This window comes from Diabrotica virgifera, chromosome 1 (genome assembly GCF_917563875.1).
Source record: "Diabrotica virgifera virgifera chromosome 1, PGI_DIABVI_V3a".
NCBI lineage: Eukaryota > Metazoa > Arthropoda > Insecta > Coleoptera > Chrysomelidae > Diabrotica > Diabrotica virgifera.
In genome coordinates this window covers 96533604-96550095 of record NC_065443.1, presented here as the reverse complement: position 1 = coordinate 96550095, position 16492 = coordinate 96533604, and the positions used below count along the sequence as shown (strand labels likewise).

Here is a 16492-nt window from a genome sequence, read left to right as displayed (position 1 = left end):
TATGCAATAACATCCTTCTACTTGAAAAAAAAATTCTGAAATTACCGATTCCGAACATCATTTTTATTTATTAGACATGTAATAACTCTTTTATTAATAATTTTAGGAAAAAAAGTATTCTTCATAAAAATCTGTGCATGGTCTAAACTTCAAGATGCAACCATCAGTTATCCAAGTTTGTTAATTTTATACGAGGTGTGTCAAATAATATGAATTTAGAAATAATTTTGAAATTCTTTCTTTCTTTGACACACCTCGTATAAAATTAACAAACTTGTTACTGATGGTTGCATCTTGAGGTTTAGACCATGCACAGATTTTTATGAAGAATAACTTTTTTCCTAAAATTATTAATACAAGTGTTATTACATGTGTAATAAATAAAAATGATGTTCGGATTCGGTAATTTAGGAAAATTTCAGAATTTTTTTTCAAGTAGAAGGCTGTTATTGCAAATTTGAATATAGTTTTTAATTACAAATAACTTTTCATAATAAATTTTTTTGATATTTTGAAATATAAAGGTACTTTTTGCTCTTGAGCGAAATTCATATTTTTTGACATACCTCGTATACTGTTGACAAAATTTGATATCTGATGATTGCATCTTAGGTTTTAGACTGGGCAGAGCACTTTATAAAGAATGACTTTTTTTCGTAAAATTGATATTAAAAAAGTTTCCCATATGGTTCCAAGTTACGCAGACACCCTGTATATGTGTCTGAGGATTTTTCGTTCAAACGTACCTAATAAGTTCTCATCGCTTTTCGACAGTGTCCATGTCTCTGATCCATATATAAGGACCGGTTTTATCAGGGTTTTGTATATTTTGCATTTGGTTTTTCTCGTGATGTTGTTAGATCCTAGATGTTTAATTAGTCCATTATGTGGTCTCTCACAGAGTAGTTATTTCGATATGCGGCCACCACTAAATAATGTTAATGCATTTAGTAAATTTTGCATCTACTCGTATATACAGTAGGGTGCAAATGAAAGGAATAAATTTGTTATTTCGTAAACCGATGACATTAGGGAAAATCCCGAAAGAGGCCGATTTTTGTTTTTAAATTATATTTTGGCATACATATCATACTAGTGTCGTCATCCATCTGGGTGTGATGACGTAATCGATGATTTTTTTAAATGAGAATAGGGGGAATTTGGTGACATCGGCAGAACAAGTTTATGGAAAGTCCTACATAACATAGGATTCAAATTTAAAAAAGAGGATAACAGAAAAGCGCTTTGTGAAAGAAGTTATGTTGTACACAAGAGAATTGAGTTTCTGAGAAAATATAACAAATTTAAAGAAAAAGAGTCAACTTTTGTATATTTAGACGAAACATGGATATTTTCTAAGGGTGCTACCAAGAGAATATGGTAAGATGACAACATAAAATCGATCAAGCATACTAGTGGAGAAGGGAAGCGACATATAATTCTGCACGCGGGAGGGAAGACAGGATATATAAAAGGTGCTAATTTAATATTTTCGTCTACATAAAAAACAGTGACTATCATGACAATATGAACACGGAAATGTTTGTGAAATAGTTGCGTGAAAAACTTCTTCCCGGATTAAGTGAGCCCAGCGTAATTATTTTATACAATGCGCCTTACCATTCAGAAATACTAAACAAAAGTCCAGCAAATTCGTGGAATGTAGATAAAATTAAAGAATGGCTAAAAAATGAACGCATATCTATTCCACAGCTTATATTAAAGTATGAGTTGTTACGTTTGGCAAAAGAACATGCGAAACCAAAAATCTTTCTGGTGGTTCAAGTTATTGAAAGTTACGGGCATCAAGTTTTACATCTTCCACCACACCACTGCCAGTTTAATCCCATCGAAAATATATGGGGAACAGCAAAACAATATTACAACCATATTATGGTCCTATAGTGGTTATACTGACGAAGCGGTTTTTGAAACATGGCGAGAAGCACTTTCAATTGCAACTCCAGAAGTATGGCGGAACTATATATCCAAGTGCGAAAAATTAATTAAGGATTGGTGGATTCGTGAAAATAAAATTAACGAAATAAACCCAATCATAATAACAATTAACGGTGACCCCAGCGATGAAGATGATAGTGTGAACAATAAAGTACTAAATCATTTTAGTAAAAAAAAATTGGTACGTATATTGACTTAATAATATTTAGGAGTTTACTTGAATATTTGATGTTTATATGATGCCCTGCTGTAGGATTTCCGGATTCTTTTCAAGGCGTGATCATTTTAGTAAGTGTGATTTGTTTGAAATTGAAACTATTTGTAGATATTGTAGTTACATACATATTACAATATTGTTTTTAATAATTTTTATTTACGGGGAAAATACCCCATTATACATAAAAACTATTAAATATACATAACTAACAAAGAAAACTTATTGACTATAGGCTGCATTGCGGCTGCTTTAATATATCACTTAAATTGATTGTGACTTTATATAAAACCATTTTCGAGATTAAATTAAAACATCAACAATACAGCAACGTTTAGCCTTCTACCTTTTATAAGTTAAAATTTGTTTTATTTTTATTATATGGATATTCATGCAACAATTAAAATTAGGTATACTGATTTTTTGCTACGGGTAATGATTAGTAATGAACTGTTGTAAAGAATCATGAAATTATATCGTTTAGGCTTGTGAGGCTAAAATTTTAAATTATTTGATTTATATAAGAACATCCCCTCAAATAAAAAATGACTGCGCCAATGTGTAAATAGTCAAACTACAGCGGACCAGTCAATTCGTTCATTTCTTTCTTAATCCGTGACCGGTAGTGTAAGCCTACCGAATAGACAACTTTTTTATTTGCGTACACGTTAGCGTGTACCTAGACACAGCGGATTTTTAGTTAAGTTAAAACCAGGTTTATTCATAATCCTCAAACCAGGAGAAATTAAATGTGTTAAGTTAAAAGTGAAAATTATTCTGGCCATGGTGTATAGTGATGTTGAAAAAGTAACTATTCGTTACAAAGTACTCGTTACTTACGAATACCGAAAGTACCGATTACTATACAGAGAGGCAAATCGTTACTTTGATTACTCTGATTACTTCGTTACTTTGTACCAATCGTATCAGAGCGGGTAACGACTATTGTATCTACAACCAGTACACTTGATTACTTTCTATAAAAAAAATACTAATCGTATCCTAGCGAGTAACGGACGGGACCGGTATTTTACGAGTGTTATGGAATATCGTTATCGGTATGAAGCGTTTTAAGGGTGTGACAGAATACCTATACAAAATACCTTCCTACTGAGAAATACGATTCTCGATATGATTATCGGTACTCGAATACAAAAGTAACAAAAGTAATCATATAGTAATCAAAGTAACGAATACTGTAAATGATTACTTTATACAAAAGTAACGATTTATCCCTTAAACAGATCGGTGAAGGTCGTTGTTATATCGAAATACCTATACAAAATATCTACCTACTGAGAAATACGATTCTCGATATGATTACCGGTACTCAAATACAAAAGTAATCATAGTAATCCAAAGTAACGAATACTGTAACTGTAAATGATTACTTTATACAAAAGTAACGATTTGGAACGAATCCTCGAAAGTAACTATAATCAACATCACTACTACGAATAAAAATTCCTTTGCATTGCCCCTACAGTGTAGGCAAGCACAACCGTCGTTAATATCGTTTTTCTTTATAAAATTTTCAATTTTCATTATTTTCAATTAAAGCCAGTTTATTTATACTCCGCAAACGAGGAGCAATTAGGTGATATGATTATTTAGCAATTTTACGGCTTTTTATACCCAGAAAATGAAAATTTATTCGAAATCTCAACTTTTTATTTGGTTATATCTCGAAAACGGAAAATCCCCAAATGAAATTTCAAAGGAGGGATTACCTTTAAGTCAGGAGGAGTTATTTTGACTATGGTACATACTACTTTTAGCCTTAAGGCCCCGTCTCACCATCAAATAATTGACAGTTATTTGATCAAACTTGACAGTTAGTGACACACTCCCAAGAACCGACACAAACGGATTATCTATGAACTAAATTTTTATGCGCATGTGCCAGATCGGCCATTTCTCAATTTGTATGAATAGCAAATAATTTTGGTGACATTTGTCTTGTACAGGATCGGCGTTTGTTGTCACAGTTGTTTGTTTGGCTTGGCGTTAGTATTTTGTTTTTGTATCAGTTTGTAGCTCATAATATTTTGTATAGACTTATTTTCTATATATATTTTCTTATATAACCTACAACTATTAATTGTTATTTTCCAACATTTATACAATTTAATTCTTTTTGAGATATCTTGATTATGTGAATTAATTATTTTAAGCTTTTTCATGAACTATAAACTATCGTATAAAAAAATAATTTTGTATTTATTGGGATTTCACAAAGAATTTGAATCTAAAAATACAAATTCTCTAACCTTTCTTTGACCTCTACTGCTGTGTTTAACAAGTTGAGAATCCAATACTCACAAAAACTTCCATAAAGTACTTTTATCAGCAAACCTAAATTAAATTTAATAAACTATGTTTCATTAAATTGTTTCTGTAGTTTGTATAAAACAATAACTTAGGTCAAATATATAAAACAATTTATGACTGACTACTTGAAATTCAGGATTTTCAGGAGTAACATTATATAATTTAGCTAATTCAAAAAGTTTGATCCAATATTACTTGAAATTGTTTCAACATTCAAGTTAATGCTTGATAATTGACAATACACTCTTCATAATAGGTTTACATTCTCTTGATTATACTTGCGTTCCAACAAAAAAAGCTAAAGGCTGCTTTCATATGGAATATAAGCTTCTGACCATAATGATCAAAACGTTTCCATATATATATATTAATTAATATATTAATTAAAAAAATTACTTTTTCTCTTTTCTCGATTGCTTATTAGTTTTTATTGTATACTATATATATTTTTTCAGTTATTACATCTTTATATTTATAGAAAAAAAATAGTACAATACTTATTGGTTTTTTATTTATTTACCCCGATATTCGACTTTAAAGAATGTACTGGCTGGTTTTGGCTGGAATGTACGGAATGTTTTGGCTGGTTTCCAAGACAATAAAAATTGAAAATATTGACATTCGATTTTAATATACAGTTTCTTGTTGTTGATCACGGACATTTGTCATCCAAAAAGAATTGGATTCCGTGACGGTTACAACGGCTGTTATTTTTCGATTATTTTACGAAATAACGAATATAATGAATTAGGAAATACCTCGACAAACAAGTAATTGGTCCTAGGTTTTCATCCAAAGTAATCGAAAGTAGAACTGGAAGTCGATATTGGAACTCTTCGTGTAACTTTGCGTCGATTGATCTACGATTTTACTAATTTTGTCATCTTGTTTTACATTCATATCATATTTTGAGTGACTTTAAAGCAGTACCTACGGTTGTAACTCTAAAACCGAAGTCCGATGTCAAATTTCTCATCTTTAATACCATCCATGGGTTATAAGCTTTCATTCGACACCTCATTTGTCATTCTATCTGTATTAGTAACTGAGGAGTTGTATTCGCGGTCGGACGGACAGACAGTCATGAAACCAGAAGTATATATTTGTTCTCGTCTTGCGAATGCGCGTCGAATAATGTATCACTTGTGCTATTGCGGTGACTTTAAAAGAGTACTTCCGGTCGCATTTCTAAAACCGGAAGTCCTAGGTCAAATTTCCTACCTTTAGTACCATCCATGTATTATGAGCTTTCATTCGACACCTCATTTGTGATTCTACCTGGTATAGTAACGGAGGAGTTACATTTCCGGTCGGACGGACAGACAGTCTAGGTCAAATGTCTCACCTTGAGTACCATCCATGGATTATAAGCTTTCATTTGACACCTCATTTGTCATTCTACCTGGTATAGTGACTGAAGCAGTTATATTCGCGGTCGGACGGACAGACAGCCTATTAGGTCACACCAAGTCGTTCAAATTCTCACCAACTTGTTCACACTTTTTCAAAATTGGTGAAAACAACAAATTATATTTTGTATCGTTGTATCAATATAAGCCAAAAAGAATAATTAGTGAATGTCACGCCACTATAATATATTTTATTATTGGTCTTTCAATGCTAAAATCAGGATAAAAAAGGTATTTTATCCATGGTTTTAATCAATATAATTCTCACCATTACTTTGTGTTGTATTTGCAACCTTTTGTAAATCAAAAATAATTCCACCATATTAAGAATGTCAACAAAAGCCGGCCCTGCATGCAACCTTTCTCTCAGTGCAACTAAAATTTTATTGATACACGCCAGAAATGTGCGAGACTTTTCTCAGTGTACTCGCGTGTACACTTGCCAACTCGATACTAAAATTAAGTACATGCTAACAACAAAAGAATCGCCGTCCGTGTCGGTTCTTGTGAGAGATATGTATTCTTTGCACAAAGTGACAGTTAGTACGTATAGTTTGTGTCACTTGTCAAGTTTGACTGTCAAGTTTGATCAAATAACTGTCAATTATTTGATGGTGAGACGGGGCCTTTACAGTTTAGGTTTACCAAAAGTGAAAATTATTCTGGCATTCCTTTGCCCCTACAGTATAGGCAACCAACATTAATATCGTTTTTCCTTTATAATATTTTCAATTTTCACAATTTTCAATTAAAACCAGTTTATTTATAATCCGCAAACGAGGTGCAATTTTTTGATATGGTTATTTAGTGACTTTACGGCATTTTATACCCTGAAAATCGACATTTATTTTTAGCGCTGCGCCGAAATCTCCACTTTTGATTTGCTTATATCTCGAAAACGGAAACTCCGTAAATGAAATTTTGAATGGTGCAATTATCCGCAAACGAGGTGCAATTTTTTGAGCTATGGTAGAAGTCAAAATAACGACTTTGAAAAAACCGTTTCGCTAACTTTATGACGCTGCAAAGGGACAAGGAACTTCCGAATATGGCCTAACTGGGGGCACATAACATAACATAACCTAATCCTAATATTTACATTTGTAAAGAATATCCTGTTTGTTTTTATTGTCGATTGTGCAGCGAAATTGTGTGCAGCAAATCAAATATAAAGTAGTTTATCGCCTACAGAACTGAATTAGTCCATAGCAGTTATCAGTTTTTCTTTCTTGGGAAGCTTATACATGTAACTTGTATTGTTGTAAATTGTGGGAGTAGGGCAGACAGGGAAAAGTCTTATTTTGTACTGTTCCCAAGGCTCCCCATGCAATACATTTAAATGAATTATCCAAACAAAGCCGGGGACAATGGATAAAAGGCACAAGAAGAACAGATATAAGGGAACTAAAATTAAAATATGAAAAGTAAACATTTTATAAGTGGTAAGTTTAATGTAATTCAATTAATAAGGATTTTAAATGTCTACAATAATAATAAAGATGTGATAATTCAAGCTTAATTATTAGGAAAGCCAGCCATGTTTCACTTCCATGAAGCAGAGAAGGGAGGTATATAATATACTGTCCCTTTTGTCTTCTCACTAATTTCTCTTTTGCTAATGAAACCTGTAGTGAGGGAGTGATATAATCGTGATGTTTTAGCAATTCTGTTGTTCATTTTTTTTTGCATTTTTTGTCTATTATAGTTTATAAATATTCAAAATCATTCATATGTTCTACTAAATTTCCGTCTAGGTTTATATGGATTTCTCTCAGTGTCTTGGAAATAAGTAAAGTTTTAGTCTTTGCTAATTTTATTTTCATTCCTTTGTCTGCAAGTTCTCTCGTCTATAAATTTAGGTTGCTTTGTAAAGATTTCTCTGAACTTGGTATCAATGCAATGTCATCTGCAGATACACATTTACTCAGAGTTATACTTTTTAATCAATGGTAACCTAAATCTAATTTTTGGGACTCTACTGCATTTTTTTTATTGGTTCATTCATATATATAATATAATGAATAGCAGTGAGCTTAAAACTCCACCTTGCCTTACTCCTTGTGTATTAGCAAATTTGTTTGATTCACAGTTTAATGCTCGCACAATGTTCCAGTACATAAATTTTACTTGCATCAATTAGTTCTCCTCCAACATCGAACAGTTCAAGCCCTTTCCAAATGTGATGTCCGGGTACCTTGTCAAAGGCTTTTTCCATTGTCTTATAGTAAAGATATGATCTTGGACACTGTGCCCGGTCAGAAACCTTTTTGTGCATCGTCTAGTTGATGTTCCACTTTCTTTCTCAGTCTCATCTCCAGTGTTCATTCTTAAATCTTAGACAGTACACTTAGCATGAAAATACCTCGATAATTTGAACATTACTTTTTTACCTCCCTTCTTTACCAGAAGAGCCATTACTGCTGTTGCCCAATCTTCTGGGATGCGTTTCTGTTTCCAAATTGTTATCAGTAATTTGTGTAAGTAGTGTAATGCAGATTCCCCCATATATTTCAACAATCGTGTTTTGATATTATCTATTCCTGCCACTACCATTTTTCATTTTTGCAATGGCTTCCGTTAATTCTTCCATTGTTATTTCATTACTCAACTCTTTGGAATATTTACTCCATCTATTAACTATATCTTGTGGTTGGGTAAGTGTTTCTCCATTTTATTTTTTTTTATTTGCACGACAGTACTACCTGATTTACCTCTCATTTTTTCAGACCTTAATAGAACAATTTTTGGTTTGTCCTACTACTGTTTTGCTCCATCTTTTCTCCAAATCTCTCCCACTGTTCCAATTTAGCTTTTTTAACTTTTTCTTTCACAAGCTTCCTTGCTTATTAACTGTTATTTTCTAGATAAGCTCTCCATGGTACTTTCTTTTCTTTCACAGCTATTTTTATCTCTTCGCTCCACCAACTAGTCCTTTTTTTTTGACTACTTTTATTCAATAAAAATATTAAAATACTCTTGTGATAGTGAAGAGACAGTTTATGTTTCCTTTCGATCCAGAGGCGATACACAATCTCCAGACAGTTGTTTCTGCCTTACGGCGTCCCCAGTGGAGCTGCCTGCACACCTCTGAATCAAAACGAAATCAAATTGTCTATTTAAGTGGAATTTCAAAAATAGTTATCTACTATTAGGATGCTTCAGCGATATCTCTTAAAGAAAAGAGAAAAGTCCCAGATACAAAATTCACTATTAAAATAGTAAATAATTATTTAAATCTGAAACTTTTCTTATTGGAACCCCTTTCTGGTACATCCTTAATCTCTTTTTGACTTTTACAATTTCGGACTTTGAATTATCTTTCTGATCTTTTTTCTAGATTAATGAAAGCAGAATGTAACTGTATACTGCACAGTCCTTTTCCCTTTCTTTATTCATCATCTCTTATCTTATAAATTGTAAAAGTCAGAGATTAAGGATGTTACCAGAAAGAAGTTCCAATAAGAAAAGTGTCAGATATAAATAATTATTTACTATTTTTATTTTAATAGTGAATTTTATATCTGGGACTTTTCTTTATTCTTGTGATACTTTCCACATTTTTATGATTTTTTTATGGTACACAATGTAGAATTTTTATTTATGTCTTTGTTTTAGGAACAACACCAGATATTTAAAAGGTATAAAAAGAAGAAACTGCTGGAATTTCAAAACAAATGTGTTTGACTAGTAAAGATTTGGATAAATAACAGGAGTTACTTTGGGCTATAGCTACGTGCAGATTTATTTCCTTGTGGCTTCCTATGTTAATTCTTATTAATTATACACTTAAATATGTTTTTAGTCTCAGGAAGATTTTATATTTGATTATTTTTGAATAAACATTATTATTATTATTACCTTAATTTCCATTAAATAAATTAACTGTAATCAATAAAGTAATCGTTTAATTGTTAATAAATTATCAAGTATGATTCCCAAATATTTTATTTGTTTGACACCTTCTATGGGCTGATTGTGAGATTATAGTTAAGGTACCAAGGGTATTATAAGGATAATAACACTTGAGGTCAATGGTGTATATACCGAGGGCCTTTGGCCTGAGGGATATAAGTTGACTGAAAGCGATATTATCGTTAATACCCGTGGTGCCTTCAACATTTAATGTCCGACTAAATTATTTTTTATAGGCAAAAAATTGAAGGAATTTTGAATTAATTAGTTTTCAAATAAGTACATTTACCAGCAATAGTCGTAACGTAATTGTGGTAACCATAGTTTTACTTGGGTTGTTATTTGTCAACTTGACAGTATTTAACTAGTTATTTAAATTTAATACCCTAGGGCGTAATTTTTCAAAATAATGCCCTAGAGCCTAGGGCATTATATCATACTTAACTGACTTCGAAATCATGTCATTATTTATCAAACTGACTTCAAAATCATGTCATTATTTGTCAAATAATATACCAGTCGGACATTAATATTATTACAGTAGAACCTCGATTATCTGTCAGGGCACCGGACCAAGGGTATGACGGATAATCGAAAAGACAGTTAACAGAACATTAAAAAAAAAATAAAAATTCATAGTACAACTCTCAAATTTCATTTGTATGGTTTGTTTGACAATATAAGAGGGATTTGTGTTCATACAATCGAATAAATTTAAAATATTCTGAAATTTGTGTTTGTTTTACTGCTGCTTCATATTTTGCGACGGCTGAATTTCTTAATCGGTATAAGGCATAAGATCATGCAATCTACTTTATTGGCTTCTTCTTGTTGAGAATACCACTCGATGAATTATTGCATATGCGATGCAGCTTCTCTAGATTATTTACGCAAATCTTTGTCAGTTACAATAGGTTCATCAATATAGCTACAGTCAAGCTTCCTTGTGTCCAAGCATCAATATAGCTACTGTGTCAGCTTCCGAATAGGTTTGGTCCGCCTTTGTTGCCATTTCAATGAGTTCTTTATCTGTCAGCAATGGATAGCCGTTTGTGTCCTCATCACAAATCAAATTACCTTTTTTTTTATTTTTTTGCATTTAAATGATTGGTAATGTATAACTCGATACAACTTCTGTATGTACCCTGACGGTTAACAGAGGTGATGGTTAATGGAGAGACGGATAATCAAGGTTCCACTGTACATGATTTCAAAGTAAGTTATATTATAATGCCCTAGGGCGTTATTTTTCAATATTTATTTTGAAAAATAATGCCCTAGCTAGGGTATTAAATTCAAATAACTAGTTAAATACTGTCGAGTTGACACAATTACGTTACAACTGTTGCTGGTAAATGTACTTATTTAAAAACTAATTAATTCAAAATTCCTTAAATTTTTTTGCCTATAAAGAATAATTTAGTCAGACATTAAATGTTGAAGGCACCACGGGTATTAAAGATAATATCGCTTTCAGTGAATGTTTATCCCTTTAGACCCTTTTAACCCTTAAGATTGCTATCTAAAAAAAATACCAAGAAACTTTACAGAATCAACGATACTGATCTGGCTGTTATTAACACATTCACAGACACACTTTAGATGTAGACACATCTTATGGAGTAAGTGGCTTCATATGCAGTTGTGTCTGTGAATGTGTTAAGAGGTAAAGATTGACGAGCTCCTGTATAGGATAATGCTACTGTTTTATGTTAAAAAAAGGTAAATTAGAATCGGACCAGGTTTTTATCGTGAGTAGATCAGAAGGTATAGTAGCAATATTTGAGTTGCTCCAAGTAATACTGGTATCATCAGCAAAAAGAAAATTTTTTCCATTAATTTTTAAACTAGGGATGTCATTAATAAACGTAAGGAAAAGTAGAGGACCTGATACTGAACCTTGTGGTTTGTAGAGGACCCCACATACAATATTTTGGAGACTAAAGTCTGTATTATTTGCTCTAACCAGTTGTTTCCAACTATCCAAGTAAGATTGAAACCAATTCAAAGAAATTCTTCGAATTCCATATAAATTTAGTTATTTTTATCAAAATTTCATGATTTACACAATCAAAAGCTTTGGCATAGTCACAAAAAACAGTGGCAGTGTGAAGATTATTGCTCAGTGCTTGATAAACCTCATGTAGTACAGAAAACATGGCATCAGCAGTACATTTATTATTTAAAAAGCCGAACTTTTGTAATAAAATGTTGTTTTCAACAAGAAAGGACATAAGTCATGCTTTTATGAGTCTCTCAATAATTTTGGAGTACCGGTAGTAATGCAATAGGTATATACTTGCAGGAATTAGATTTTTCACCACCCTTATGAAGAGGAATAATGATAGCTGTCTTTAGGTACTCTGGAAATTTACCTTTCTCAAAACAAGAATCTACAGGTCGAGCAAGTCTCGTAAATTTCACGATTGCGAGCCACGCTTCACGCAACCGTGTTTGCGTACTTGTGTTTCAAGTTGCGTGGTCGTACGGAGTTATATTTACCAAATTGAAAAATCGTTTTCAAAATTAAATCAATATGTCAATATGGCTACTGGGTGTAAAAGATAAATCTTATTCTATCTGTTCTTAATGAGTTTTAGATAATTTTAGTTGTATTTCTTTGTAATTTTGTGTTGTACAAAGATTAATTTAACATTTTCTCTGGAAGTATTAATTTAGAAAGATAATATGCTTCATTGGTGTTGTGTTTTGAAGTGTGAAATGTGATAAAGTCAAGATAAAGTTCACTTTTAAACTGAACTAAATAAGGTATCTGAGAGACAACAATGGTTAAATGCAATACAATGTACAGGTTTTACTAGCGAAATGAAAATTTTCCTGTCCTGTCTGCTGTAATCATTTTATATCTGGTAAGTTACAATTACAACAGTAACGATTTTTGAAGATGTTAACATTTTAATCTTATAGGAAAACCAGCCGACTTAATAGATAATAACAATCTCCAGATTGGGTTCCTTCAATAAATATGGTCTATAAACACAATGAAATAAGTTCCCCAAAATCTAAAATGGAGTGGTATCAAAGGAGAATTAAAGGGAAAAATATTCATATTGAAATTATTTATAAGGCACTGGACTGTCTTAAATTCTACAATAATACTAGGTGGGTAAATGATTTTAGACATTTTTCATTAAGAGTAGATTAAGATTAAGTAGATTTTCATTCAGTAGATTTAAGACTTGTTTACACGGGTAGAGTAATGATGCAAGTACTTGATAGAGTAGAGTAACTCTACCTGTAAAAATGCTCAGCACAGTAGAATAGCTGGTAGAGTGTATAGTTGGAGTTAAAGTATAGTGACTAGCAACCTATGGCAAAGTAACTACTCTATGACCACCACTACTGCCAAAATGTCTACTCGGCTGCACACTCTACCCATGGAACACGCTCAATTATGGCAGAATAGAGTAGGTAGGAGAGTACATGGGGGCGCTGTCATTCTGGCTGGAATTGTGTTTTGTGTAAATAGTGAAAATGAAGTTCACCGAAGATGAAACTTTAAAACTTGTAGAGCTATAATACGGCGAATACCAGTGTTTATGGAATTTAGGTAGTGTATACTACAGAAATAAAAGTTTGCAGCAAGCTGCGGAGGATGAAATCGTCGAAAGAATGGCAAAGGGGGCTTTGGAGTAAACAAGCTTAAGCAAAAAATTAAGAATTTAAGGTGCACTTATAATCAAGAGTGTTTAAAAATACAAAAATCGGTTTCACTATACTAGCATCAGTACTATACTTGTACTCTCCTCACGTGAATGGTATCAAGCCATTTTTGGTAGAGTACTACCACTACTCTACTCTCCTCAAAACTCTACCCATGTAAACAAGTCTTTAGAAACAGTGGAAAATGAGGTAGCTAGTAGAGTAGTAGTAGAGTAAAATATACTGGTTTAGCAAATTGCAATGTTTTAAGGTAATACAGTAGCGATAAACAGGTAGCCAAAACGTGTTCCAAGATTGTCACTGTAATTTTGAATATTTTTTCGAGGCATTTGGCACACGTATTCGTAAAATAATAAAGAATGGCGGTACAGAGCCCAATTTGAAAAATATATTAATATGTGGAAATTACTCTGTAATTATACAATATTTAAAAAATGAGCCTGTACCGCCATTAAGAAGAACAAAAAAATACACTTTCTTCAAATAAACTTTTTTATCCGATGCCTAGATTTTGTGTAATTTTGGAACTACTAATGAAATAAAAAATTTTAGTAGTTCCAAAATAACACAAAATCGGATAAAAAAGTTGTATTTGAAAAAAGTGTATTTTTTTGTTCTTCTTAATGGCGGTACAAGCTCGTTTTTTTTTATATTGTATTTAATTACAGAGTAATTTCCACATATTAATATATTTTTCAAATTGGGCTCTGTACCGCCATTCTTTATTATATTACGAATATGTGTGCCAAATATCTTGAAAAAATATTCAAAATTACAGCCGCAATCTTGGAACACATTTTCGCTACCTGTTGATCTATACTGTTTCCTCTTAAGATAGTTTTAATAGTTATTTATGATATAAGTATTAAATTTTAAGACGCGCATGTGAAAGTTAACTTGAAAAAATAATTTTATTAATGTTTTGACTTCCACATCAGATGTCATTGTCAAAATACAAAATATTCATTATTATTAGGTTTGTTCTAGCAAACGGTCAAACTAGTCAAAAACCATCAGCAAACAGTTGGTCAGTAAAAGAACATAATACAGTCACCAGTGCGATCCCCTCTACTCGCGCTGGTCCACTATTCGCTGATGGTTTCAAACTGATGCTAGAACAAACCTATTATTATTATACATATCATTATCTGTAAATAATATTTCTTCTGATTGTTAATTGTAAAGGATAGAAAAATTACCATTTATTTTATTTTTTTTAGAATCAGCTGAGAAAAGTGGTCTACAAAAAAACCAGGAAGGAAACGGAATATGTGGCTACGAAAGGCAAAAGAAAGGTTTACAAAGCAAATGTGACACATTTTTTTGAAATATTTAGGAATATCAGTAAATTGCATTAAAAAAATGTATGAAAAGATTTTGTTCAATAAAAATGTTTATATTTATCAAGGATGTATTATTTGGTATGGCCACATATCGTCAGTGATGTAATAATACATCCTATCTGTTTTTTCATGAGTTTTGTAAGAGAGACTAAAAACTTGTCTTAGGTCACCTCCTGTTTTCATATGATATTTTTTGACTTGTTTTGTAGTAAATTAAACTATCTATGAACTACAAAACAAGTCAAAACTTACATATGAACACAGGAGGTGACCTTAAAACATGTTTTTCCATCTCTCATACAAAACTCATGAAAAAACAGATAGGAGGTATTGTCACATCAGCAAGGATGTACAGTGATGAGTGCCCTAATAACCGGCAAAATATTTAGTTGTGAGATAAAAAGAAATGAAACTAGTCGAGCTGGGAAATTTAGCGAAATTAACCTTTAAATTTACGTTATATTGATCCCACCTTTACACATATCGGAGGAGTATGTCAACTAAAACTGTCACTGTGACAGTGGTAGTTTCCAAACTCGTCTGATACATCTGAAGGTGGTACAAAATCAATACAATCTAAATGTATAAGTTAATATCGCTAAATTTCCCAGCTCGACTAGTTTCATGTCTTTTTATCTCACTACTTAATACATCTTTTGTGCTATTTTGCCGGTTATTAGAGTGCTCATCACTGTATTTCTGGTATATCCAGGGAATGTCTACAAAATATATTTTGAATGTCCAGAGAACATTCGTGGACATTCATGGAATGTTCCAATAAGACATTCAGGTAATGTTTAAAATGCTGACACAGGATTTTCCTGGGATGTTCAGGGAACATGTTTTCGGGGATATTCCAGGAATTTTTCAATGGCTGTGTACCTTCTATGGAATATTTTGGTGTTATTACCGCCGCACTCCACTTGCGATTTGTAATCAGGAAGATTGAACACATTGTTTCAAATACAAGTCAATCCATTTGTGACTAAATAATCATGGATTGACTTCTATTTGAAAGAATGTGTTCAATCTTCACAACTACAAATCGCAAGTGGAGTCCGGCGCTTAGGGCTACTTCCTCTTCGGTATTATGTATTATACTACAGAAATCAGGAACTTTCCTTCTAAATATATGTATGCATCTTAGCCATCAAACATATTCTTCCAAACATTTTTTTAAGGGGTTACATAGGTCTTGTGGGTAAAAAAAGTGACTTTTTAAAAAAATTATATCTCGAAAACTAAAATTTATTTTTATTTATAATTGGAACATGTAAAAGTATAGTACTAAAGGTAGTCTCAAAAAAAGTTTCAGCCAAAAATATTCATTTTTGTAGAGTTTAAGTTTTTTTGCGTTGGCAGCATAACTAAGTCCAGTCTCATCTGAAATCAAAAAGTTTCTTGTAGTTTATACCTCTGGCTAGAATATGAAGGAAGGAATTTAAAAAAATGAAATTTGAAGATTTTACATAAGTTTAAACACATTTTTGACCCCAATTTTTCTCATTTTTAAAGTAGTTTTTTTTATAAAACAAAAATGACCTCATCTAATAAAAAATCCTTTGTTCATTCACTATAGCCAGAGGTATAAACTACAAGAAACTTTGATTTCAGATGAGACTGGACTTGTTATGCTGCTC

At 32.0% G+C, this 16492-nt stretch overlaps 2 long non-coding RNA genes across 2 annotated transcripts; both read left to right on the top strand.

The window, feature by feature from the left end:
- The first annotated feature begins 549 nt into the window (after nucleotides 1–549).
- LOC126889322 (uncharacterized) lies at nucleotides 550–9845 on the top strand. The gene is made up of 2 exons (XR_007699987.1): nucleotides 550–7355; nucleotides 9529–9845. It is a non-coding gene; the product is annotated as an uncharacterized LOC126889322 (long non-coding RNA).
- A 2488-nt stretch (nucleotides 9846–12333) lies between these two features.
- Nucleotides 12334–14912, top strand: LOC126889319 (uncharacterized). The gene is made up of 3 exons (XR_007699986.1): nucleotides 12334–12695; nucleotides 12754–12948; nucleotides 14730–14912. It is a non-coding gene; the product is annotated as an uncharacterized LOC126889319 (long non-coding RNA).
- The last annotated feature ends 1580 nt before the right edge of the window (nucleotides 14913–16492 follow it).